The sequence below is a fragment of the Acipenser ruthenus genome, chromosome 54 (assembly GCF_902713425.1).
Source record: "Acipenser ruthenus chromosome 54, fAciRut3.2 maternal haplotype, whole genome shotgun sequence".
Lineage (NCBI taxonomy): Eukaryota > Metazoa > Chordata > Actinopteri > Acipenseriformes > Acipenseridae > Acipenser > Acipenser ruthenus.
The window spans coordinates 3,785,043-3,811,091 of NC_081242.1; positions in this window are offsets into that span (position 1 = coordinate 3,785,043).

Sequence of the window (26,049 nt, forward strand, 5' to 3'; positions counted from 1 at the left end):
GACCTTCGGCGAACAAACTGCCTTCTGCTACAGCCAAATATTTCAAATTTTGACTCATCAGTCCAGAGCACCTGCTGCCATTTTTCTGCACCCCAGTTCCTGTGTTTTCGTGCACAGTTGAGTCGCTTGGCCTTGTTTCCACGTCGGAGGTATGGCTTTTTGGCCGCAAGTCTTCCATGAAGGCCACTTCTGACCAGACTTCTCCGGACAGTAGATGGGTGTACCAGGGTCCCACTGTTTTCTGCCAATTCTGAGCTGATGGCACTGCTGGACATCTTCCGATTGCGAAGGGAACTAAGCATGATGTGTCTTTCATCTGCTGCAGTAACTTTCCTTGGCCGACCACTGCGTCTACGGTCCTCAACGTTGCCCGTTTCTTTGTGCTTCTTCAAAAGAGCTTGGACAGCACATCTGGAAACCCCTGTCTGCCTTGAAATTTCTGCCTGGGAGAGACCTTGCTGATGCAGTATTACTACCTTGTGTCTTGTTGCTGTGCTCAGTCTTGCCATGGTGTATGACTTTTGACAGTAAACTGTCTTCAGCAACCTCACCTTGTTAGCTGAGTTTGGCTGTTCCTCACCCAGTTTTATTCCTCCTACACAGCTGTTTCAGTTTCAGTTAATGATTGTGTTTCAACCTACATATTGAATTGATGATCATTAGCACCTGTTTGGTATAATTGTTTAATCATACACCTGACTATATGCCTACAAAATCCCTGACTTTGTGCAAGTGTACCTAGAAGAATTGATGCTGTTTTGAAGGCAAAGGGTGGTCACACCAAATATGGATTTGATGTAGATTTTTCTTCTGTTCACTCACTTTGCATTTTGTTAATTGATAAATATAAACTATTAACATGTCTATTTTTGAAAGCATTCTTACTTTACAGCATTTTTTCACACCTGCCTAAAACTTTTGCACAGTACTGTATATATACACACACACACACGTTGTAGGATACAACACATATCGTACATCATATCCTAAAATGTAATGTTGCGGTCAGTTAGTTAGTTTAGCAATGACAGTTTTCAAAAGATTAAGCTGCTAACTGGAGAATTCTCGGCAGTTACACAAAAAGGTACCGGATCTGAGATCCGCTGCGATCCGGCACAAATTAACCCCTGGGCCTACCTTACAATTAGGCTTCTAAACCATACTTTCAAAAATTATTGTTACATTCCTTTTAGTCTCATAAATTGTTATAAATACATACATATGTACTATTTTACACTCAGATCAGGAAATCAAACGTAGCCTACATATTTAAGCTTTTATTGAAAAATTAACACGGCAAACAAACCAGATAAGAAAGTGAAGAACATAAAACTTTTAAAAGCAAGAGATGCAATGCATTTTCACGCGCATATATAGGCCAATAGGACGGAAAAGCAAAGCAATTTGTAATTGAATGGTCTGATTTTAATAATTTCTCTGATAATCTGATGTATACATTTGGTGTTAAATGAAAAGGAAATAAATAAAAAATGTTTTTGTTTTTTTTTTTACAGTCGACTCAGCATATCACTAGTACGATGCATTAAAAACGCTCTGGAACATTTCAGTTCATTCTTATCATCGTCTGTCTTTACTTTTCCATTTTTTATCTGCTACATTAAAAAAAAAAAAAAGTATCCTTACCTCCATGAACTCTCTTATACTCAGTGCCCGTGTATTTTCATGCGTAGAATATATTTTGCTGCTAGATTCACGGGTGCCCTCGAAGTGGAAATGCGTTGTGTACTTTTGAAGCTATCTGTGGTGAAGTAAACCAAAACAAACGACGCGTAGAAAACTTTTTTCGGTTGAGACTGCAGCGCAGATACAGATGGTTTCGTTTCGTATAGGAGAGTTTTGAAATGCACGTTTTTCTAAAAGACTGTAAACGGCATACAAATGCGTGCAATTGGAAAAAAAAGTCAACATATTAGTCGGGCTACAGCCCGACTAAGCCAATAGGTTCCTACGCCTATGATATATATATATATATATATATATATATATATATATATATATATATATATATATATATATATATAATTGACCACAAAATGTAGTGATGGGTACAAAGCCTCACCCGCTTCGACTCGTCTCGAACCATTAGAAGCAAACAGTGTTGTGAATCAAAGGTTCAATTGGTTCGCATGAAGCAACGCATCACGTGACACAGACGCCTGCAGTTCCTCTATGGATCCTCTGAAGCTGCAGACGCTCGGGGTGTTCAGTGACGCACGCTCACGGTGTAAAATCTTGCTGACGGTGTCGTAGGTGCACTATTGAAACGTTTTGATGGTATATTTACAAAAGAATACACAAACCACTAATACAACGCTTTACTTCAAATCAATAAGGCTTCATTGACGTAGGTTAGAACTGGAAGGAAGAATATACTGTTTGTCAAATTACATTTTAAAATAATTTCAATTAATCTTTGTTAAATTGATATATATATATATATATATATATATATATATATATATATATATATATATATATATATATATATATACATACATACACTACCGGTCAAAAGTTTTAGAACACCCCCATTTTTCCAGTTTTTATTGAAATTTAAGCAGTTCAAGTCCAGTGAATAACCTGAAATGGTACAAAGGTAAGCGGTAAACTGCCAGAGGTTAAAAAAAAAAGTTTAGGTTACCAAAAACTGAAAAATAATGTACATTTCAGAGTTAACAAAAAGGCCTTTCAGGGAACAAGTAATGGGTTAACAACTTACAGCTGCTCTGCAGCAATTGAAGTAAATTAAGCCTTGAAAGTTGATGCTAACAATTCCTACAGGTTTCCCAACTTTTGTTGATTACTTACAAACCCTCTGTCTGTATAAAAGCAGTGTTGGAACAGACTGTGTTACTACACCCTCTTAAGCATTATTTGGACAGTATTGTACTGCAGGAAGTAGTATATTGCTCTCATAATGGCGAGAAAAAGGCAATTAACAAAGGAAGACAGACAGACCATTATAACCCTTAAAAGTGTAGGTCTTTCCTTTAGAGAAATTGCAAAGAAAGTCAAGGTGTCAGTGAGTACAGTTTCCTACACCATCAAAAGGCACTTGGAAACTGGAGGAAACTGACAGGAAGAGGTCTGGCATACCCAAAGCCACAACAGAATCAGAAGACAAGTTTCTGAGAGTCAACAGCTTGCGTGATAGGCGGCTCACAGGACAACAGCTTCAAGCACAGCTTAACACTGGTCGAAGTAAGCAAGTCTCAGTTTCAACTGTGAAGAGAAGACTTCAAGCTGCAGGTTTGACAGGTCGAGTGGCAGTAAGAAAGCCATTGCTAAGATGGCAAAATAAGAAAAAGAGGCTTGCCTGGGCCATGAAGCACCACCAGTGGACTACTGAAGACTGGAAGAAGGTCTTATGGACCGATGAATCAAAATTTGAAATCTTCGGTTCATCATGCAGGGTTTTTGTACGCCGTCGAGTAGGCGAAAGGATGGTTCCTCGGTGTGTCAAACATGGAGGAGGAAGCGTGATGGTCTGGGGCTCTTTTGCTGGATCTAGAGTCGGCGACTTGCACAGAATGAGTGGCACCCTGAACCAAAAGTGCTACCACAGCATTTTGCAGCGCCATGCAATACCCTCTGGTATACGCCTAGTTGGTCAGGGGTTCATCCTACAGCAAGATAATGACCCAAAACATACCTCCAGGCTATATCAGAACTACCTTAGAAGAAAAGAACAAGACGGTAGGCCTCAAATCATGGAATGGCCAGCACAGTCTCCAGACTTAAACCCCATCGAGCTGGTTTGGGATGAACTGGACAGAACGGTGAAAGCAAAGCAACCTACAAGTGCAACACATTTGTGGGAACTTCTGCAACAGTGTTGGGAAGAACTTTCCGAACAATATTTGATTTCCATTGTAGAAAGAATGCCACGAGTGTGTTCAGCTGTTATATCTGCAAAAGGTGGCTACTTTGATGAGTCAAAAATTTAGATTAAATTTTGTTAAACAAAAGGATTCCATGATTTCTTTTTTATCTCCAATTGTTTATTTGTTCTATGCTTTAATTTCAGAGTACATTGAGACATTAAACTGCGTAAATTTCAATACAAACTGGAAAAATGGAGGTGTTCTAAAACTTTTGACCGGTAGTGTGTATATATATATATATATATATATATATATATATATATATATATATATATGCTGGCTACTACTATGTGAAATTGGGGGAGTTTAATTATTGTTAATTATTATAAAAATAAATGTAATGATTATTTGAGATGTTTTCCAGAAATAATTGTTAATAAAATGTCAAACCTTTGTCAAAGAAGTCTTGAATTCAATATTATTTTATTGTGATACATCAACAAAATAAATATAACTTATAAATACCAAATTGCTATACTATTGAAAAAATACCATTACACCTTAAAGCACCATATGTTGTTGATGTTAGTGTTATTACTGTAGGATCCGTGGCGGCTCTATGAGTTTAGTGCGAGGAAAATCAACCTCAATCTAGAGGTCCAGGTTCGCGTCCGCCAAGTCATGGATGTAATATGCATTTTTCTTTTTTTTTTTTATAAAAATATATATGGATGTATATGTAGAAATCTTTGCATTCAAGTATGTTTTACTGAAATGTAATAAAATAAACATTATTATTATGTTATGTTTCTATATATTATGCACTTTAAAAACACATTTTGTTTTTTAAATGTCGAATAGGCTTTAATTGACTTGGGGTTACACTTCAAATATGTTGTATGCTTAAAAATAATCTAGCCATCCGAGAGACACCGATGCGACACTGAACTAATGACCCATTAATGCTATGCCTAATACTAGAATGCCTATGAGTTTTGGAGAGGGGCTTCAAGTGATTCAACTACGTTAGTGCGGAGCTTCAAATCATACACGGGGTTCATTGCTTCATTGAGGCTTCCAATCATACACGGGGTTCATTGCTTCATTGAGGCTTCAAATCATACACAGGGTTCATTGAGGCTTCGGATTAGTCACATGATTCAGTGATTCACTACTTCAGGTGATTCAAATGACCACTGCTTCATGTGAAGCAAACAAATGATGTAACCCGCCTCAAACCATCTGAAGGAAACAGTGTTCCGCATGAAGCAACACATCACGTAATCTGACTGAACCAGAATCAATACAATGCTTTATTGAAATATAGCCTAGATTTCTCCTGGAAGGAAGCATGTATTATTTCTTTCTCTTTTTTTCCAATTAGTTTATTTTAAAAATATCAGCAAATATGATTCTTTTAGTTTTGCATTTTGGAAAATGTAATTATTATTATTTTTTTAAATCTAAAACAAGTTATCTACACGCACACTTCCTCGGAGGAGCGGGGATTCAATCCTGCGCTTGACAAGCATTTGTAATTACACGATTTACTCACTTGTTGCGCCACCGGGAAACTGTCTAACAAATGAAATATGAAATATCTTACTTGTTTCAACACTAATTTCCCAGCCGAGTACATTTCCTGAGGTCAGATATGCCTACCTTTCTAAAGCAACATTATCGTGTTTTCGATTGTACAACAATTTTACATTTCAAGTATGATAATGCGTATGTGTGACTGGCTTTATTGTTGGGTAATCACATGTGTGGTTGACATATAAACAGATAGCAGAGAAATTATAAAATGTAACTTCATTTTGTAAGTCACAAATGACACTGATAGAGCCTGTAAAAAGCGTGCTTTACAGTGTCTATCGTGTACATTAGGCTACAGATCATAATTTCTAAATGCCAAGTTCCAGGCAATAGCAGCCTGTGTGTAACTCGTATGTTCAAGTTCAAGTATGTTCAATGACGCGGCTCTACCAATAGATGTCACTATGGAGCACGAAGCAAATGGTTCAGAGGGTCAGTGGTTCAAGAGGCTTCACTTTTCCCACCACTAACAAAATGTATAGTACAATTAATAATACAAGTATAAGTCTGTGTGTGCGTGTGTTAAGAGTACAAAAATAGAGATTGCCGCAATATATCGCCCTCTCGGTTTCTTCCCATTGAAACTGCATAAGACACGTGGTGCTTGAAAGCGTTCTCTTATTGGATTAAGCGCAGTAAATTTTTTAGTACAGGGCGACACCTCCAGCGACCCTGTATTGCACATGTGCGAGAAAGCGAGGATTGAGAACAGTGAGAGGGTGTGAGAGAGAGAGAGATACAGACAGAGTGAGCTAGATGCAATTAGAATTTTGAACTTCACAATTTTAATTATCGCAGTTACACCAATTAGGAAATATTCATATATTTGGAGGAAGCCTTAGTAATTAGGGAGGTAGGAGAGGAGATCCTTATTTATTTATTTTTTTAATCAACAACTTAACTATTATAAATTTAAAATTGTCATTTTTACTATTAAATTCTTAATAAAGCCAACTTTTGTTTGTATAAGTTAGTTAGTTTTCAATGTTGTCATAACATTTGTGCTTAATTGTTATGTTTATTATTATTATTTATTATGAAATTATTACAATTCTACTGAGATGATAAATTATACAGTTGTATGCTTATTTCTGGACATTTGTATGTGATCTACATTATAGTTCAAATACATTTATAGCTGGGGGGATTCACTTTTTTTTCTTATAACATTGGTGGTTAAATGCAGAACAAGGAAGCACTAGCTATGGTGTAGCTCATGTAATATTAATATATCATTTAATTATATTTAATTAACTATAATTCTTCAAAAACAACTATTTAAAACAAACAAGCAAACATACATAGATTATATTACATTATTATTTTGTTTATTACAGTAGATTACCAGCAATGAAACAGTGAGACAGACCAGAGAGAGAGGGAGAAAAGGAGGGATTGAAAAAGACAGCCATCCACCCTAACACACCAACACCATCAACCTGTGAGCTGCTCTGTGACACCCTTATATACACAGGTAGGCTCCTCTGACAAACACCAACACACATAAGAGTGCCGTACAGTTGGGTTCAGCCACAACTCAAACTCACTTATTCTCCACTCGCGCTCCTACCTCCCCTGCCACAGACCTCACCAGCTGCCACTGTTATGGAAACTATAATAAGATCCAAAATGGAAAATTACCTATATGGTAACAATACCCTGGGAGACAGTCAGCATGGTTTTTGGAAAGGAAGATTGTGTCTAACTAACCTGCTTGATTTTTTTGAGGATGCAACATTGACAATGGATAATTGCAAAGCATACGACATGGTTTATTTAGATTTCCAGAAAGCTTTTGACAAACTCCCGCATAAAAGATTAACTCTCAAACTGAACGCAGTAAGGATTCAAGGAAATGCATGCACATGGATTAGGGAGTGGTTAACATGTAAAAAACAGAAAGTACTGATTAGAGGAGAAACCTCAAAATGGAGCGAGGTAACCAGTGGTGTCTGCCATTAGGTCCTCTGCTATTCCTAATCTACATTAATGATTTAGATTCTGGTATAGTAAGCAAACTTGTTAAATTTGCAGATGACACAAAAATAGGAGGAGTGGCAAACACTGTTGCAGCAGCAAAGGTCATTCAAAATGATCTAGGCAGCATTCAGAACTGGGCAGACACATGGCAAATGACATTTAATAGAGAAAAGTGTAAAGTACTGCACGCAGGCAATAAAAATTTGCAATATAAATACCATATAGGAGATACTGAAATTGAAGAAGGAATATATGAAAAAGACCTAGGAGTTTATGTTGAAATGTCTTCCTCTAGACAATGTGGGGAAGCTATAAAAATGACCAACAAGATGCTCGGATATATTGTGAAAAGTGTTGAATTTAAATTAAGGGAAGTAATGTTAAAACTTTACAATGCATTAGTAACACCTCATCTAGAATATTGTGTTCAGTTCTGGTCACCTCGTTACAAAAAGGATATTGCTGCTCTAGAAAGAGTGCAAAGAAGAGCAACCAGAATTATCCCGGGTTTAAAAGGCATGTCGTATGCAGACAGGCTAAAAGAATTGAATCTATTCAGTCTTGAACAAAGAAGACTATGCAGCGATCTGATTCAAGCATTCAAAATTCTGAAAGGTATTGACAATGTCGACCCAGGGGACTTTTTCGACCTGAAAAAAGAAACAAGGACCAGGGGTCACAAGTGGAGATTAGATAAAGGGGCATTCAGAACAGAAAATAGGAGGCACTTTTTTACACAGAGAATCATGGGAATCTGGAGCCAACTCCCGAGTAATGTTGTTGAAGCTGACACCCTGGGATCCTTCAAGAAGCTGCTTGATGAGATTCTGGGATCAATAAGCTACTAACAACCAAACGAGCGAGATGGGCTGAATGGCCTCCTCTCGTTTGTAAACTTTCTTATGTTCTTATCTGTATACTATATATATTTTTAATAAAATACATACTGTAAATCTCATGCCAATATGTTCATGTATTAATTAATGTATTTATTTAGTAGTGCAGAAAAAGAATTTTGCCTTCCCAAAAAAAATTCCATCGGTATGAAACAAGGATCATCCTGCTACAGCAGTGTTCCAGTTAGCCATCATGGGACAAGACTAGATGAGGAAAAATAGCTGTAAAATGTTGTGCTGTTTAAAAAAAAAAAAAAGAAAAAGTATATAATAGAAATAAACAAAAGAAAAAAATACTTTGTCTTTGCAGAATTTCATGGAGCCTACTGCAAATATTGTGTACATTTTGGTAGAAAAACAGTACAAAATGCAGAGAAACCTGACAGGTTATACAAGTCCTTTAAAAATCTGCTACTAAACAGAAAGAACGTCAAGAAAAACCAGAATTCCACAAAGCAGCGGTAATAGTTGGCAATGATTTTGTATCTGTGATGCAACAAACTAAAACACCTGTACATCAGGAGTTGGATTCAGCTTATAGAGAAAGTGGAACAAAAACAGGCAAAAACTATTTTTATATTTGAATAACTTCCAAGTATTGCTTATTATAGTTGTACTTTAGTGTGTTACTTAAATGTGCCAGCAAATGTGTTCCACACTGCACTGAAAGGAACATTTACGTTATACATTTGTTGAGGTGAGGTGGGGTCACAGAGAACCTTTTGTGTATCTTGATGAATTTAGGGTGGATTGCGCACATCGAGAACAAGATTCAACCTAATCCAGGATTGACTAATCCGGGATTGAATCCTGGATTCATTTCTGTTATGCACATCAAGACTGGTGTCGGATCTGCGGATAAAACTCACCCGTTAATCCTGGATTCACGGTGTCTGTGACGCTGCTTGATTATGATACATCGTCTCGTGAAGTGGTACATTAGAGCATAACCATGGCTACAACAAGTAAAACCGTTGCGTTTTTTTTATTTGAGAAAAACCTGGTATCAAATGTAATTCTTGACAACAAAAATTACAAAGAAATTATAGAAAATAAAAAGATGGATAACGTAACTTTAGCACGGAAGGAGTCAACCTGGGTAAAGATCAGTGCAGAATTCAATTCCCACAGTGTAGTAAACTGTTGGGAACTGAAGCAGTTAAAACTATTACATAAAAATTTTAAGGCTAAAGCAAAAAAATACGTTTCCAGGGAGAAACAAGAGCAACACATGACCTCAGTGGACCTCCCCCCGACAGCAATAGATAGCATTTCTAAGAAATTTGCTCAGTTTCAGCCACAACAATTTGATACTCTACCAAATCCATGCAATGACGATGCCTGTTTCAACAAGGACAGTTGTAGAAAACAAACAAAATAATATTTATTTTTTTCCGTATCAATAGCCTAGATTATAAATTTACAAACTAAATATTGTTATTTACCTTGATAGCAAGTCCATGTGCTGATTAACTCATTTATGTTTCTGTTATTAATTAGAATAGCCATCAAGAACTCAATTAACTGAAACATTTATTTATTTACAAAACATTTTCTTAAATTAGGTGATGATCTGCCAGATAGCCCGGCTCCTGACGCCACCGTCTGTACTACTACTACTAGCTCAGCCACTAGCTGGTCTCTCGTAGAACAAGGCCCGCCCACTGTCACTTTGCCGCCTGTAACAAAGCGAAGAAGGGAATCAGCTGACCCTGGCCCCGCCCTCCTGGAGATGGCTCATAAAGAGCACAGATTGAAAATGCGGATCTACGCATTGAAAGAGGAGAAATTAATGTTGCAGATAGCTGCATTGAAAAGGAATGGGAAGGAATACATGTACATAAATCTGTACCGAATAATAAATACACTTATAACTATTATATTTGACATGGCATCTGTTTTTTTTATAAACCTACTGTTGAACGTAATTGTTCTGTTTATAATAAATACCTCCCCAAAAATTCGCTACTGCAATAGCTAAAGTCCACTGGTATCTACTGGTGGTGAAATAGTAATCAGTTACCCTATTTTATCAGTTTATGAGTAAAGGAAACTGTAAAGGAAACTGACAATTGTAAATGCAGTAAGGTAAGTAATAAACTGACTCCCTTGTGATTTAGCAGTTGGTTCAAACAACTTCACAACAAATGCTGGATTGTAAATAAATATAAAACTATAAAGAGAATCCAGAAAGTAGTAGTTTTTTATGCTGGGTTGTTTTTTGGATGATGATAATAATAATGATAATAATAATAATAATTGCCAGGCAGTTTTACAGCTTCTAAGCTGTAGTATTGCAGCACAAGTGTCAGCAACAGATCAGTTTTATGGAGCAGTTTCAATACGAAATACTGCATTAGTTAATTATCTCATGATACTTTAAAAACACCATCGTAACCATGACCCTATCTACACACTGCAAGGAGTTATAAGCTATAAGGTGCAAGGAGTTATAAGCTAATTTTACATTTAACCTTAAAGAAAAGGTCACAATCAAGGTCATTTTTGAATAGAGTATATATGGGTTCCTAAATGTTGTATAGTAACCATAACCCTATTTGCACTGTAAGGAGTTGTAAGCTAGTTTTACATTTGGATAGCGCATATATGGCAATGGTCGGCAAATGGCGGCCCACTGACAGGTATCATCTGGCAGGGCTGTATCAAGGACTGAGCGAGAGCGGAACTTCATTTGACCTTTGTATATTCTTGCAAGTAAGCAAAAAATCAAGTGTTTTGCAATATCGATTCCAAAGTACAGTACTTGCTGATTGTGATGATACATTTATGCCTCGCTATGGTACTGGAATCCTCATATGATAGACAGGAATGCAGAATAACATAAAACACAATTCAAAAGTAGCATACGTTTTTATTTTAAATGCTTCATTGCATTATGAAAAATGTAATGTGAAAAATTGCACTTTCGTTCTGCGATCCGCTTTAGAACAAGAGGTGTGATAGACGTGACGGCGATACCTAGGCAGTCCTCCAAAGATTCTGTTTTTAATATTGCATTCATTGTTGAATAAGCCGCTTCACATGTGTAAGTAGATCCAAACATGGAGAACACAAACAGAACCAGCGGTAGCTGTCTGGACATACATAGGCGAACCAGAATCATTCCAGATTTGCTGTGTTAATGAATTCAGTTTTCAGCAACGACGATGCCTGCAAATATACTACTAGTTCTAGATGCTGCTTCGTCGATTGCAGGAAACTATTGCTTTGCATGGGACGAGAAATCACCATCAGGGTTGATTGAAAACTGATCACGGACAAAAACGATTACGTACCTGGAATGCTGAAGTTGTCAAAGCGAGCACTGAAATTGTCTTTCAGCTTTACAATAAAGTCTGTCATAGGAGTTATTTTGAGTTACATTTCACTTACAACATTTGGCCCGCTGTCATATTTAATTGCCGACCACTGATATATGGGTTCCTATCTGTGTTCTATAGTAACCATTAACCTGTATGCACTCTGTAAGGACTTATATGCTAGCTTTACATTTTAACTTAGAGAGATCAAAGGTTGCAGACAAGGTCATTTTTTGGACAGAGCACATATGGTTTCCTATATGTGTTCCATAGTAACCATTAACCTATACACACTTTGTAAGGAGTTATAAGCTAGTTTTACATTTGACCAAAGATTTTTAAAGATTCAGGCGTCAGGTGGCCATCTTGCTTTACTCACAAACACCATTTTTGAAAAAGTAAATTGTATTGACACAGGGGTGATGCTTGTCAACTTTGGAGTTAATCAACTAAACCGTGTTCAACTGAAGCGGTTTTAAATGTAAGAATGAAACGTAGGTCTGGCTGCCATCTTGTTTTATGAACGAACACCATTTTGCCATATTTGAATTCCATTGTCCCCAGGATGACGCCTACCAAGTTAGGAGTTAGTTGGTTAAATGGTTTGCAAACAGAAGCAGTTTGATGTTTGGGCATGTTTCGCCAACTTGAAGTGGGTTTGGTTGCTGATGACATATGCAAAGTTTCAGATCACCGGTTCCCAAGAAGATGATTTTGAAAGGTTTTTCCAAAAAATGCGTCAGGCCGCCATCTTGGTTGAAAAATAATTAATTCAATAAATAAATAAATAAATAAATAAATAAATAATCTTTACAATAACAATACGCTTCCCAAGCCAGCATAATAATAATAATAATAATAATAATAAATAATAATAGCATCAGCAATAAAACAAACTGAAATTAGATGGATACAGTAATGGTATTAATCAAATATGTGATTAAAACCAAGATTAAGTGAGATTTTTTGTACTCACTTGACAGCCCTAGGGTCACTCCACACCAACTTAACCAGAAAAAGGGTATTTGGTTGCCCGACCAAATAAGATTTTGCTAGAAAAATTCACCTGGGGGTTTTCGGGCCTGATGAGTTCAGAAATGCTAATTATTTTTTTAATTTCCCCTTCGAGCTGTGACCTAGCAAAGGTCAACCTAAAGTGAAAAAGTGACTGTAGCAAGGGAGATCTGTGCTGACTGTCTGGCGCATGCATGGTTCTGCAGGAAGAGGGCAGCAGCCTCGTAAGGTCTGCCTGTCAATCATGGCAATGACGTGGAGAGGTTGGGAGGAAGGTGTGTTGGCTTTCCCTCTCTCTGAGTGGTTGAGAGGCGGGCCTTGGAGGGTTGATCGGCCCATAAGAACTGCGCTTGGTTATGCTTTTGGGTGGCCCTGACAGGGGATATCCTATGATGCTGGCGGAAGACAGCAGTGTAAACAAAGACCAGGCAGGAATGCCAGCGGTTGAAGAGAGAATGAAACAGGCAAGCACGGCTGAGGAACACAGCCAGCCTTAAATAAAATAAGAATTAAAATAAATTACATTCTCGAGGGGGACATGTGTAGATATACGGGGAACTCTGGCCATCCCAGTGTATAGAGAATAGCCGAGCATAGGACGGAGATCCGAACTGACCGGCTTAGCGGCAGTGGGGGCACTGCGTAAGCAGCACCTTTATTTTGTAGTTTTATTATTAGCGAGAGGTTTGGAATTGAAAAAATGAAGGAAAAAGTACAAACTATTCCTGGAAAGTCTAGACGACAGCAGGAGATTGAACACTTAGTTAGAGAAAGGAGACAGCTGAGGATGCAATGGAGAAGAGCAGAACAAAGTCAGAAGGAGGGACTCAATCTCTTACAAAGGGTCATAAAAGATAAGCTTGTAACATTGCGCAGAGCTGAGCGTCTACAGAAATGCTACAAAAAGAAGGAGCGTGCGAGAACTAACTAACTTTTATAGAACTAACTAACTTTTATAAAGACCCATTCAAATTTGTACAGAAGTTATTCACCAGTGAGAAGAATGGCACACCTAAAAGCATCTAAGTTTGAGCTGGAGAGATATTTGGAGGAAACACATACAGATTCTAAAAGGCAGGAGCCTATGTCAATTCCTTCAGACATCCCACCTATCAATCCACCAGAATACCAAATGGAGGACTGTGCACCTAAGTGGAAAGAAGTAGAGCGAGCTGTGAAAAAAGCAAGGGCTTCATCATCTCCAGGGCCTAATGGAGTTCTGTACAGAGTGTACAAGAGTGCTTCAGGAGTTCTACGAATCCTGAGGAAATTGATGAAAGTGACATGGGAAAAACAGGTTTTACCAAGAGCATGGCGCCAAGCAGGTGGAGTCTTTATACCTAAAGAAAAAGATTCTACAAGCATCAGTCAGTTTTGCCCTATTTCCCTATTAAACGAAGAAGGCAAGATTTTCTTCAGCATTATTGCTCAGAGATTGTCAACTTACCTATTAAAGAACTGCTTCATTGACACTTCAGTACAAAAATCGGGCATTCCAGGTTTCCCAGGATGTTTAGAACACATCAATGTGATCTGGCAACAAATTCAATCAGCTAAAAAGGAGAGGAAGGAACAATACCAACGGTGTCTGATAAGCCAGTGAAAAGTCTTGGGAGATGGTATAACAGGGATCTAAAGGACACAGTTCCTGTGGGAGAAGTTAGACAACAAGCAGTGCAACGGTTGAAGAGCATAGACAGCAGCGCTTTACCAGGCAAACTAAAACTCTGGTGCTTTCAGTTAGGTCTACTGCCGAGGTTGCTGTGGCCACTGACTGTGTACGAGGTGTCTTTGACAACAGTAGAGAAGCTTGAAGCTTTAATCAGTTCATACATAAGGAAATGGTTGGGAGTTCCACGCTGCCTCAGCAGAGTGGGACTTTATGGTAAAGGAATACTGCAGCTACCAGTCTCCGCTCTAAGTGGGCGGCAAAGAAAGCTGTGGAGGATGCAAAGGCTGCCCTTCGAATTGGTGATATCATAGGGCAAGTTCAGCATCGAAGAGGGGGTCTTGGTCTCAGTTCAGCTCCTCCTACATGGCACAAGGCAGCCCCAGCTCAACGGAGGAAGCTGGTAGTCAACGAGGTGCAAAAGCAGGAGGAGAGGATGAGGTGCGTAAAGGCTGTTTCCCAGGCCAAGCAGGGACAATGGATGAGATGGTAGAGTTGTAACAACCAGACTTTTAAGACACAAGCCAAGACTAACTGTTTTCAAAAACAGATAATTAAAGACTGATTGACAGCAAATAATGGGACCAAAAGTTCGTGGGTAAGAGTGTCATAATCTTCAGTAACCTTTTTATAGTGGCAAAAAACTGTAGAACAGTACAATGTCGATACAAAGGAAGCAAAATATACCTTAAACATTGCTCTAAGAAACCTCATAGCACAATAGAATGCATAGTGTATACACGGATATAAATATTTTGGCAGTGAAACAGCAAGTAATACAGTAAACAGTCAAAATGACCCTGTTAACCCTGGGTATTACTGGTAAAACCGATTCGCAAAAACAGCTTGAAACACAATGAAGTAGTATTAACAAAAATTAACCAGTCCATATAAATTAATGCGGTTATAAAGTTCCTTATTGCAGAAAAAAAACAAACCAAACAAAGTCAATCCAAAAAACAAAGTCAAACTTGCTTCAAAACAAAACAAACTTGCAAAAAAACATATTCCAGAGAAAAATAAAGTATCAAAATAAACGCCCATAGTACTATGAAGAAAAAAAAACAATTGTAATCCAGCATTGTCCAGCACAAAAAGTAAAAGTCTAACCAGACCGTCTCACCCCTTCCTGCCGTGTGTCCGAGGACCGGCTGCGCGTTGTTCCTGGGACGTAAATCGATCTGTTTTCTTCAGTTTCAAATAATCCATATAAAACGAACGGTATTCCAAAGCTGCATTCGGGACAATTAGCTCAGTGACACTCCATAAAAAAATGTTACATCGTTTCTAGATAAGCTTAAATAATTTAAAAAGCAAAAAAGAAACCGCAACAAAACTGCAAACGACACTCAGCTCTCCTTCCAGGCCATCCTCTCATTTCCCACAATATGCTCTTTATCAATGAAACCCAGGTGGATTGAATTAAAACAATTACCGTAACTGGCAGAATATAAGAGCCTTCACATAGAAAAAAAGAAATAAAATGAACCCCGATGAATTCCCCCCAAGCCTGGACAACTAAGCCAAACGGGAGATAGGCTAATAAACAAGGCAGAAATGAACAATTTATTCTAACCTGGCCAGGTATAATCCATTCTAATTAAAGAACAGATGATGTATTTTTAACATCATTTATGTGGCGGTCGCCACAGAGTGTGGAACAACGTAAGATTGGCTGGCAAGACCGATGGTCAATGGAACAGAGCAGGATCAGTTTCCTCATCAGGTCAACATATGATGTTCTCCCATCACCACAGAACCTAAACTTCTGGGTAGGAGAGGATCCCTCATGTCCTTGGTGTTCATCACCTGCAACATTAAGGCACATTCTGACAGGATGTAAGGTGGCTCTTAGCCAAGGACGGTTTACTTGGCATCATGATCAGGTGCTGCGATGTTTGGCCTTAGCATTGGAAGACAAGCGTAACATGACCAATAAGTTGCCACCAGGTCCATCAAAACATTACACACAAAAGACAACATTCCTCCGCCCAGGAGAGCAACCACCAAGAAAAGGTGTTAAAACCAATCCTCGCCCAGGACATCCGGAAGCTGCGAGAGACTGGAAAATGCTGGCAGATGTTGGTCAATGGCTTATTTTTCCACCTGAGATTGCCACCACTAACCTTCGACCAGATATTGTGGATCAGCGTGCCTTGTCCACCTGGTAGAGTTAACAGTGCCATGGGAGGATGCTGTAGATGAGGCGTATGAGAGGAAGAAACTGCGGTATGCTCAACTAGCTACTGAAGCGGAACAGTGAGGATGGAGAGTCCGGGTTTACCCAGTGGAGGTGGGTTGTCGAGGATTTGTGGCACACTCTACAACCCGGTTTCTCAGAGACGCCTGATTCAGTGGCCAAGAGTTGCGTCGCACAGTGAAGAACTTATCTGAAACAGCAGAGAGGAGCAGCAACTGGCTGTGGTTGAGACGGAAAGATTCTGGCTGGGGATCTCAAGTACAATAGAAAGAAACGCTGATGTACGGGTAAGTAAGCTAGGCTGAGTTGAGTGGGGGATGGAGGGGGGTGATGCTGGGACACCAGAATCACCGTCGAGCCCTCTTGAGGTGTCGTGGGCTAGTTGACGAAAGACCGAGGATGGAAGATGCCCATTTGAAGACCCCAGAGATGTACCCTACTTCGCTCAATCCAGACGGTTGTCATGCTGATGTGCTGGGGAGACCGCACTGTGGTTGATCCCCGGAGCCAGCATCGCAGCCGTTGTGTGTGCTGATGTGCCAGGGAGGCAAATAAGCTGATCCCTGGAGCCAGCATTACACTTCGGCCATCAACACCAGACAGAAGGATATCTACATCATCATATGGAAGGAAATGCAAATGGACAGAGACACAGATGGATCACATTAGTTTACTGTAAAGCTACGTCTTAGTTGGTGCTTATCCTGGCGAGAGCCGAGTTCAAATCAGCATGAAGTTTTAACATCTAGTCTAATGTAATGGAAATCATTTTACTTCGCTTTTGGTTTTTATTATTATTTCAAAGCACCTGTGTGTGCTGACGGATACAAGTGCAACCCCGTTTACCATCATTGGTATAGGGGGCAACAAATAATAAAAATAAAACTACCAAAATAAAACTGGGTTGAGCGGTGTTGCAAATAAAACCTTCTGTCTCCTGTGTGTGTCAGTGTATTGCCCACCACCCTTCCATAGTGACCCTGACCAGAATAATCACCCTGGGCTCATTGTTCGACTCGTAATAAATAGGGCTTTCGAGAAAAAAAATACCAGGAGCACCTAACTCACTTCTGTCAAGTTGCCAGACGAGGGATAAGTGATGAGTTTTATTCAGCCCAACCCTTTACCCTGTAGGGGATGTGGGTCCTAAAATGTTAGTATTGCTGTAAGAACCTGTGACAGAAAGACAATGATTCTTGGTGGTAAGTCTCCCTCTCGATCTGTGAGGGTGCTAAGTAACGGGAACAGAGTATTCTGGACTACTTGGCCTGACACTTCGTTCCGAGGGTTAAAAGGAAGTCGGTCACGTACACTAACTCATTGACTCGGAGGGGAAATGTTGTGGCAGCTGCAGATCATAAAAAGCAGCTGCAATCGTTTACCAAGGGGTCATGAGTCACGGTATAAATAGGGGTCGAAGCAATGTTATCTGTTCCTTCGTTTTGGTTTATGAAAAGTGACCTGGAAGGACCTGTTTCCTGTACCCGTATCGTGAGTGTTGTTTGTTCTGTCTATTTGTTGTTTGCTATCACTAGACCGCTAACAGAGGCCAGCACCTCCTCAAGACTCACCTCTTCAGACAGCACCTGTAGAACTGCTCTTTTCCCTCTGGGCACTTTATCACTCTTCCTTAATGCGCTTTACTTGCACTTATCTGCTCCCTATTTTACTGCATTTAATCCTGTAGGTACTGTACTGTAATCTGCCACTAGTGTGGTAGTACTGTAGTATTTTGCATTTAATCGTATCCTGATGTAACTATCACTGACACTTATCTGCTCTGATATTGATTCGTATTTTGTAATATACTTGTACTTACTAGAACTGAAGTCACTGTATCTTATCTTGCTCTTAATTGTATTAATACTTGTACTGTAATTCTTGAAAAGTATTTTTTGTTTACGACTGTAAGTTGCCCTGAATAAGGGCGTCTGCTAAGAAATAAATAATAATAATAATAATAATAATAATTTATTGTTTACTGTTTGTTTTGCAGTCAGGCACGGGACACAAAAATATCATTAAACTTGCACCTGGATTATAATTGTCTCTCTGTTCATTGATCACCTGCACTCTATTAACCACTTTGCCACAGAACCTTAGGGATCTTTAATAGGAAATGGAAGGGTGAGAAAAGGAGTGTTTGGCCATTAAATGAGCTACTTACTCTTTACGATATTACCTGCTGGGACATTAATTTGATCTCGTCACAGACCATGCCCCACTCAAGTGGTTAAGCACAATGAAGGACAGCAATGCCCGGATAACTTGGTGGTATCTGGCGTTGCAACCCTTCATGTACCACATGGTAAACCGTGCGGTGGGATATGTGACTGAAATATAATGATTCTTGGTTGTAAATCTCCCTCCCGACCTGTGAGGGCACTAAGCAGCGAGAACAGAGTTCCTTCGACGGGCTGGCCTGACAGTTCTTTCCCAGGGTGCAAGGGAAGTCGGCCAACTACGAAGGGGGCGAGACTCCGTTGCAATAACGCATTGACCCAGAAGGGAAACGACGTGACAGCCGCAGATTGGAGAGGTGGTTGCACTCGTTTACCAAGGGGTCATGTGTGACACCATAAAAGGGGACGGAGAATTGTAATCTGTTCCTTCGCATTGGTTTGTGTAAATAAACTAAGAAAGACTGTGAGAGACCCCGTTGCACGTAAAAAGTACTGTGTTTTGTTTGTTTGTCTTGTACTTGTCTTGTGCATTACTAGACGAGACGGCTAACACAGATCCAGAGCTGTCGCCAAAGGCCAGCACTAAACCGGACAGCACTTACCATTGTCACAAATATAAACTTGTATCACCCACCACGAGCACTACTGCACGCACCCAGGACTGGTGACCGTGTCTGTATTATTGTGGGGCGGATATTGTTTATTATTTGGGACTGCATTTCCCCTTGTTATTTACCCCGTGCAGCACACATTGGTGTGTATTGCCAGGGAATTATTGTTTGGTCGCCAGACCTGAAAAATACAATTAAAACATTTCCAAACCGGATTACAATTATCTCTGTCTGTTTCATTCACGCACTGCATCACTCCTGCACCTGTATCCACTCAGCCACTTTTGTCACAGGTATCAGCTGGCTTCAAAGATAAATAAAGGAGTATCATCAGCATAGCAATGAAAGTTTACCTCATGTCTACAGACAACAGCACCCAGAGGCAGCATATATACGGCAACCAGAATGGGTCCAATAACTGAACCTTGTGGGACATCACATGTAACTTCAGATAAAGCAGAGGAATCGTCCTCGATTTTGATGTATTGTAACCTGTTAGAAAGATAAGATTTAAACCAGGACAAGATACTGCCTGATAATCCCACAAGGTTCTCTAGACGTTCAATCAGAATTGGGTGATCAATGGTGTCAAAGGCTGCAGTCAAGTCTAGAAGAAAATGAACTGAGGGTGAGCCCATATCGGATGCAACAGCACATCATTTACCACTCTGATAAGGGCAGTTTCATTGCTGTAACAAGAGCGGAAACCCACTGAAATTTTTCATATATATTATGTGTGGCAAGAAACGTAGAGGATAGCTACCTCTCTAAAACTTCTGATAAAAAAGGGAGGTTAGAGAGAGGCCTAAAATTATGAAGGGCTTTTGGATCTAAAGTGGACTTTTTAAGCAATGGTTGTACCACAGCAACCTTAAAATGAGTCAGGAACAACACAGATGAGGATGAGCTGTTAATAATACTTAACACAGTAGAATCAATCGTAGAAAATACTTATTTTAGTAGTTTAGTAGGAATAGGATCTAATGCACATATGGTAGATTTTATCTTTGTAACTAGATGAATTAAATCTGTCTGTAGAGTAAGGAAAACGATTCAAAAGTTTTCGATGTAGCAGGACCCAAGAAATGTGTTGTCAGTGTTGGAGGATGACTTGTCTAAACCAGTGGTATTCAACCTGTGGTACGCGTACCTTTACTGGTACGCGACAGGCTTGCCACTGGTACGCACCGACAGTTTTATGATGATATGATTCCTCAAAAAACAATGCTGCCTCAGTCGCACCATCGTAATGGATCAATCTGTCTGTACCACTGAATCACAGAGAAATGAGAAATTATGATGCAGGGTTCCAGACAGCAACTAAAATGGTTACAAATGCAAAAACAAAAAAAACATTTTGACAGCTGTTTTTTAGGGGTTAGGAACAAAAATGCTGCATCTTGCCTTTAAAAGCAAGTGCCAATATTTACGAATGCGACGTGACGTCGGTCTGTATAAAAACAAAAAACGCATACCACGTGTTTTAATAAACTGAAGTGCGAGAAGGATGAGAACAATTTGATCAAATAAAAATGCTTGTAAGTGCAGAGAGGTGCTGTATTAACACCAGCAGAATACGGTAAGCCCAGTTGCTTGCAAAGAGTTGTGATGGTGACCAAACATGCGTGAGTACTGTTGTGTAAAAAAGTAGCTTATAATGAACAGTTGCATTTAAGAAACGTAGAAAATATTAATGAAGAAAATATTAATGAAGGGCTGTAATGCAGCAAAAAGCGCAAGAATTAAACAAACCAAGCTGAAAAAACAATGTTATCTTTCGCCAGTCAAATCATAGTGCCTAAATAAAGTTTTGCGTCAACACGAATTGATTTTTTTGCTGTTGCGTCTAAGTATGAGTTTAAGTATGATTTAATTGCACACGATTTCATAGTTAGATGATGAGCTGATAATGTCTCTAAGCAGACACAGTAATCTAAGAGCACCATTACCACTATGTAAAAAAGTATGCAGCATGAGTTTTGTACAGTTGCAGTGAAAACAAAGTTTATTTCTCAAACTGACCATTTAAATGTGACAGCAGAACACACAGAAATACTTGGGACTGTAATTATGAAGTGCACTATGTACTGTAGCTTACTTGATTGCAGTAAACAAAAAACAAAAAAACACCATTTACTAAATCTTGCTCTCAGATTGTATGACAATGTGCTTGCTGTGGTGTATTTAATATGTAGATATAGCAGAACAAACTCACTGCAATTGAAACTTGTTTTTACTGAAGAATAAACGGTATGTAAATCATAAGAGCTGTCTGTGTTACGTGCTGTCAGATCAGGACTTCACTAGCACTGAGCTGCAGCAGGCTATTCCCTACATTACAACTGTACACAATTAAAGGTGCGGTCACCAACTCAATACACAACACTTGCAAAATATTTAAAATATAAACATGCTGAGCTGCATAGATTAACCATTCAGCAGAATTAGGCAACAAACAAGTGAGTACAGACACAACAAACCTGCTTGTAATGGGGTAGGTCTTGGTTTTACAACAGCAGTTTAAGATTGCACAGTTACTGGTACACCTGGTGGTCGCTGTTGGAAACACTGGTACTTGAGATGAAAAGTTTGAAAACCACTGGTCTAGAGTGACTATCCTATTAGATATCTGATTCCTAATATCAATTATTTTTTCATTAAAATGGTTAATAAAATCATTACTGCTTGGCGTTAATAGAATATTTACATCTCTGCATAATAACTAGAACGGCAAGTCAGACAGGTAGTCATATCGGAAGTTGTCTGTGGTGTTCCAGAGGGCTCTGTAGGTCCCTTGTTGTTTTCATTATATACACTACCGTTAGGTGACATTAACAGCAGACACAAGGTGAACTTCCATTGCTATGCTGATGATACCCAGCTATATTTGTCCCTAAAGCCAGGAAATTCTTCTGCCTGGGTGTTATTAGCTACTTACCTTACAGACATCAAGCATTAGATATCACAGAAGTTTCTAATGTTGAATTCAGATAAAAATGAGGTTATGCTAGTGGGATAGTGGGAAGTCCAGACCAAAACCCCATTGAGATGTTGTGGCAGGACCTGAAACGAGTAGTTCATGTATCAAATGTTTGTGTTATTTGTTCACTCAGGGTCCCTTTTTATCTAATATTAGGTTTTGGTTGAAGATCTGATAACATTCAGTGTCAAAAATATGAAAAATTCAGAAAATCAGACAGGGGGCAAATACTTTTTCACGGCACTGTATATATATATATATATATATATATATATATATATATATATATATATATATATATATATATATATATATATACAGACGTGCTCAAATTTGTTGGTACCCTTACAGCTCATTGAAATAATGCTTCATTCCTCCTGAAAAGTGATGAAATTAAAAGCTATTTTATCATGTATACTTGCATGCCTTTGGTATGTCATAGAATAAAGCAAAGAAGCTGTGAAAAGAGATGAATTATTGCTTATTCTACAAAGATATTCTAAAATGGCCTGGACACATTTGTTGGTACCCCTTAGAAAAGATAATAAATAATTGGATTATAGTGATATTTCAAACTAATTAGTTTCTTTAATTAGTATCACACATGTCTCCAATCTTGTAATCAGTCATTCAGCCTATTTAAATGGAGAAAAGTAGTCACTGTGCTGTTTGGTATCATTGTGTGCACCACATTGAGCATGGACCAGAGAAAGCAAAGGAGAGAGTTGTCTGAGGAGATCAGAAAGAAAATAATAGACAAGCATGGTAAAGGTAAAGGCTACAAGACCATCTCCAAGCAGCTTGATGTTCCTGTGACAACAGTTGCAAATATTATTAAGAAGTTTAAGGTCCATGGAACTGTAGCCAACCTCTCTGGGCGCAGCCGCAAGAGGAAAATCAACCCCAGATTGAACGGAAGGATAGTGTCAATGGTAGAAAAAGAACCAAGGATAACTGTCAAAGAGATACAAGCTGAACTCCAAGGTGAAGGTACGTCAGTTTCTGATCACACCATCCGTCGCTTTTTGAGCGAAAGTGAGCTCCATGGAAGAAGACCCAGGAGGACTCCACTTTTGAAAGAAAAACATAAAAAAGCCAGACTGGAATTTGCTAAAATGCATATTGACAAGCCACAATCCTTCTGGGAGAATGTCCTTTGGACAGATGAGTCAAAGCTGGAGCTTTTTGGCAAGTCACATCAGCTCTATGTTCACAGATGAAAAAATGAAGCTTTCAAAGAAAAGAACACCATACCTACAGTGAAACATGGAGGAGGCTCGGTTATGTTTTGGGGCTGCTTTGCTGCGCCTGGCACAGGGTGCCTTGAATCTGTGCAGGGCACAATGAAATCTCAAGACTATCAAGGCATTCTGGAGCGAAACGTACTGCCCAGTGTCAGAAAGCTCTGTCTCAGTCGCAGGTCATGGGTCCTCCAACAGGATAATGACCCAAAACACACAGCTAAAAGCACCCAAGAATGGATAAGAACAAAACATTGGACTATTCTGAAGTGGCCTTCTATGAGTCCTGATCTGAATCCTATCGAACATCTTTGGAAAGAGCTGAAACTTGCAGTCTGGAGAAGGCACCCATCAAACCTGAGACAGCAGAAGCAGTTTGCTCAGGAAGAGTGGGCCAAACTACCTGTTAACAGGTGCAGAAGTCTCATTGAGAGCTACAGAAAACGTTTGATTGCAGTGATTGCCTCAAAAGGTTATGCAACAAAATATTAGGTTAGTGGTCCCATCATTTTTGTCCATGCCATTTTCATTTGATTTATTATTTACAATATTATGTTGAATAAAAAATCAAAAGCAAAGTCTGATTTCTATTAAATATGGACTAAACAATGGTGGATGCCAATTACTTTTGTCAGTTGCTTTGGCCTTGTGCTTGGGATCATTGTCCTGCTGAAAGGTGAATTTCCTCCCAAGCTTCAGTTTTTTAGCGGACTGAAGCAGGTTCTCTTGCAGTATTTCCCTGTATTTTGCTCCATCCATTCTTCCTTCAATTTTAACAAGATGCCCAGTCCCTGCTGATGAGAAGCATCCCCACAGCATGATGCTGCCACCACCATACTTCACTGTCTTGAGGCATGGGCAGTGTTAGGTTTGCGCCACACATAGCGCTTTGAGTTTTGGCCAAAAAGCTCTATCTTGGTCTCAACTTTAATGGTTCACAGGTGGAGGCCAATGGTAAGGTAATTGTGGCCTCGTTAGGGCAATTTCTGTCATCGGTGTAAACTGGGAGCTTCCACAGCACAGGGGTTGAATACTTATGCAAGCAAGATATTTCAGTTTTTTATTTTTCTTAAAATTATTTCCCAACATAAAACCAATGTCACCTTACAATAACTGATTTTGAGTTTCAGTGTTTTAAAATAAAATATCAAACAGAACGAAATTTCAATGTAACATTTGTAATTCAGTAATATGAGAGAATTGGTCAGGGGTCTGAATACTTTTGCAAGGCACTGTATATCCAATTATTTAAGCCGATTTTCCTGTTTATTGTGTTTGTTTGTGTTAAGTTTGTTTTTGTTTGCTCCAGGACTTGCAAACTGAGGGTCAATGTGGCCCCCACTCAATTTTAGGGGGACATTTTCTTCAGTGAGGGGGTCAATATGTTTGATAATTCAGAACCAACCACCATTTCTTATTTTTTTTTTTTTTTTTAAATATGCCAGCAGAGTTTACTGACCTTTTGTTTCTGAAGAAAAAAAAATAAAACTGTAAAGCTGTAGACACAACCAGGTGTCTCTACAGTACTCACTGGCGGTGTTTACATGCAAGTTTTAATCGCGCTACTATAGTGCATTCATGACGTGTCACGCGCAAATGACGCATGATTGTGCTCGTTCTGAAAGTGCACGGCAAAAAAAGTGTGTGACAGTCATTACGTGTCATGGTAAAGCACGGTAAAGTGCACGCTAATTGGCCTAATTAGTCCCATAGCAACAAACTCCACAGTCGTGCAAAATACTTAACGATAGACTTTCATGAAATAACACGATACCTCCTCCACTTACCCTATGTAAAAGAACGCTCTTCTTTGGGAACGGTCTTTCTGTCCTCCTCTGTAGCGTAAGTAAGATTTTCCTTATCCCATTCTTACTAATACAAATCAGTTAAATATCCATCCATCCATTATTATCAATCCGCTTCTCCTGATGAGGGTCTCGGCTAAATTATATATAAATTGCATATAGAGATGTTGATTTACACCATTATTTATTCATTTCAGTGTATTATGAACGATGCATGAAAACTACGAGATCGTTATGACCAGCATTACTATCATAATAATAATACTACGAATAATGTAGCTTTTTTCCCGCAGGATGTTTCAAGCTTCCACCCCTTCTGACAGCACGCAACACCAAAGAAATGCCACCATTTTCACCAGTATTACCTGTGCTCTGGCTGAACTTTGTATAAATAGAATGCTCCTGCAGGTACGAGATAAATTCAAGAAACTGAAATATCTGTACCTGCAGGAGAGAAAACGCCTGCAGTCCTGCTGTCAAAGCTTGAGGTCCCAATTTCGGTTCTGGGAGGAAATGCACCGGTTAATGGGTGACCGGCCAGTGGCAGTGGCATCGGACCATTTGCTGGAATCCTCATCCTCCCAGACGTCTTGTGAAATACAAGCACCATCAATACAAAATGGTAATTGCGCCAGCCATCATTTACTTTTCAAAACTAAAATATGCTACCGCGGTAAAGTTAGCTTGACGTTTGATATTCGTTTGATAT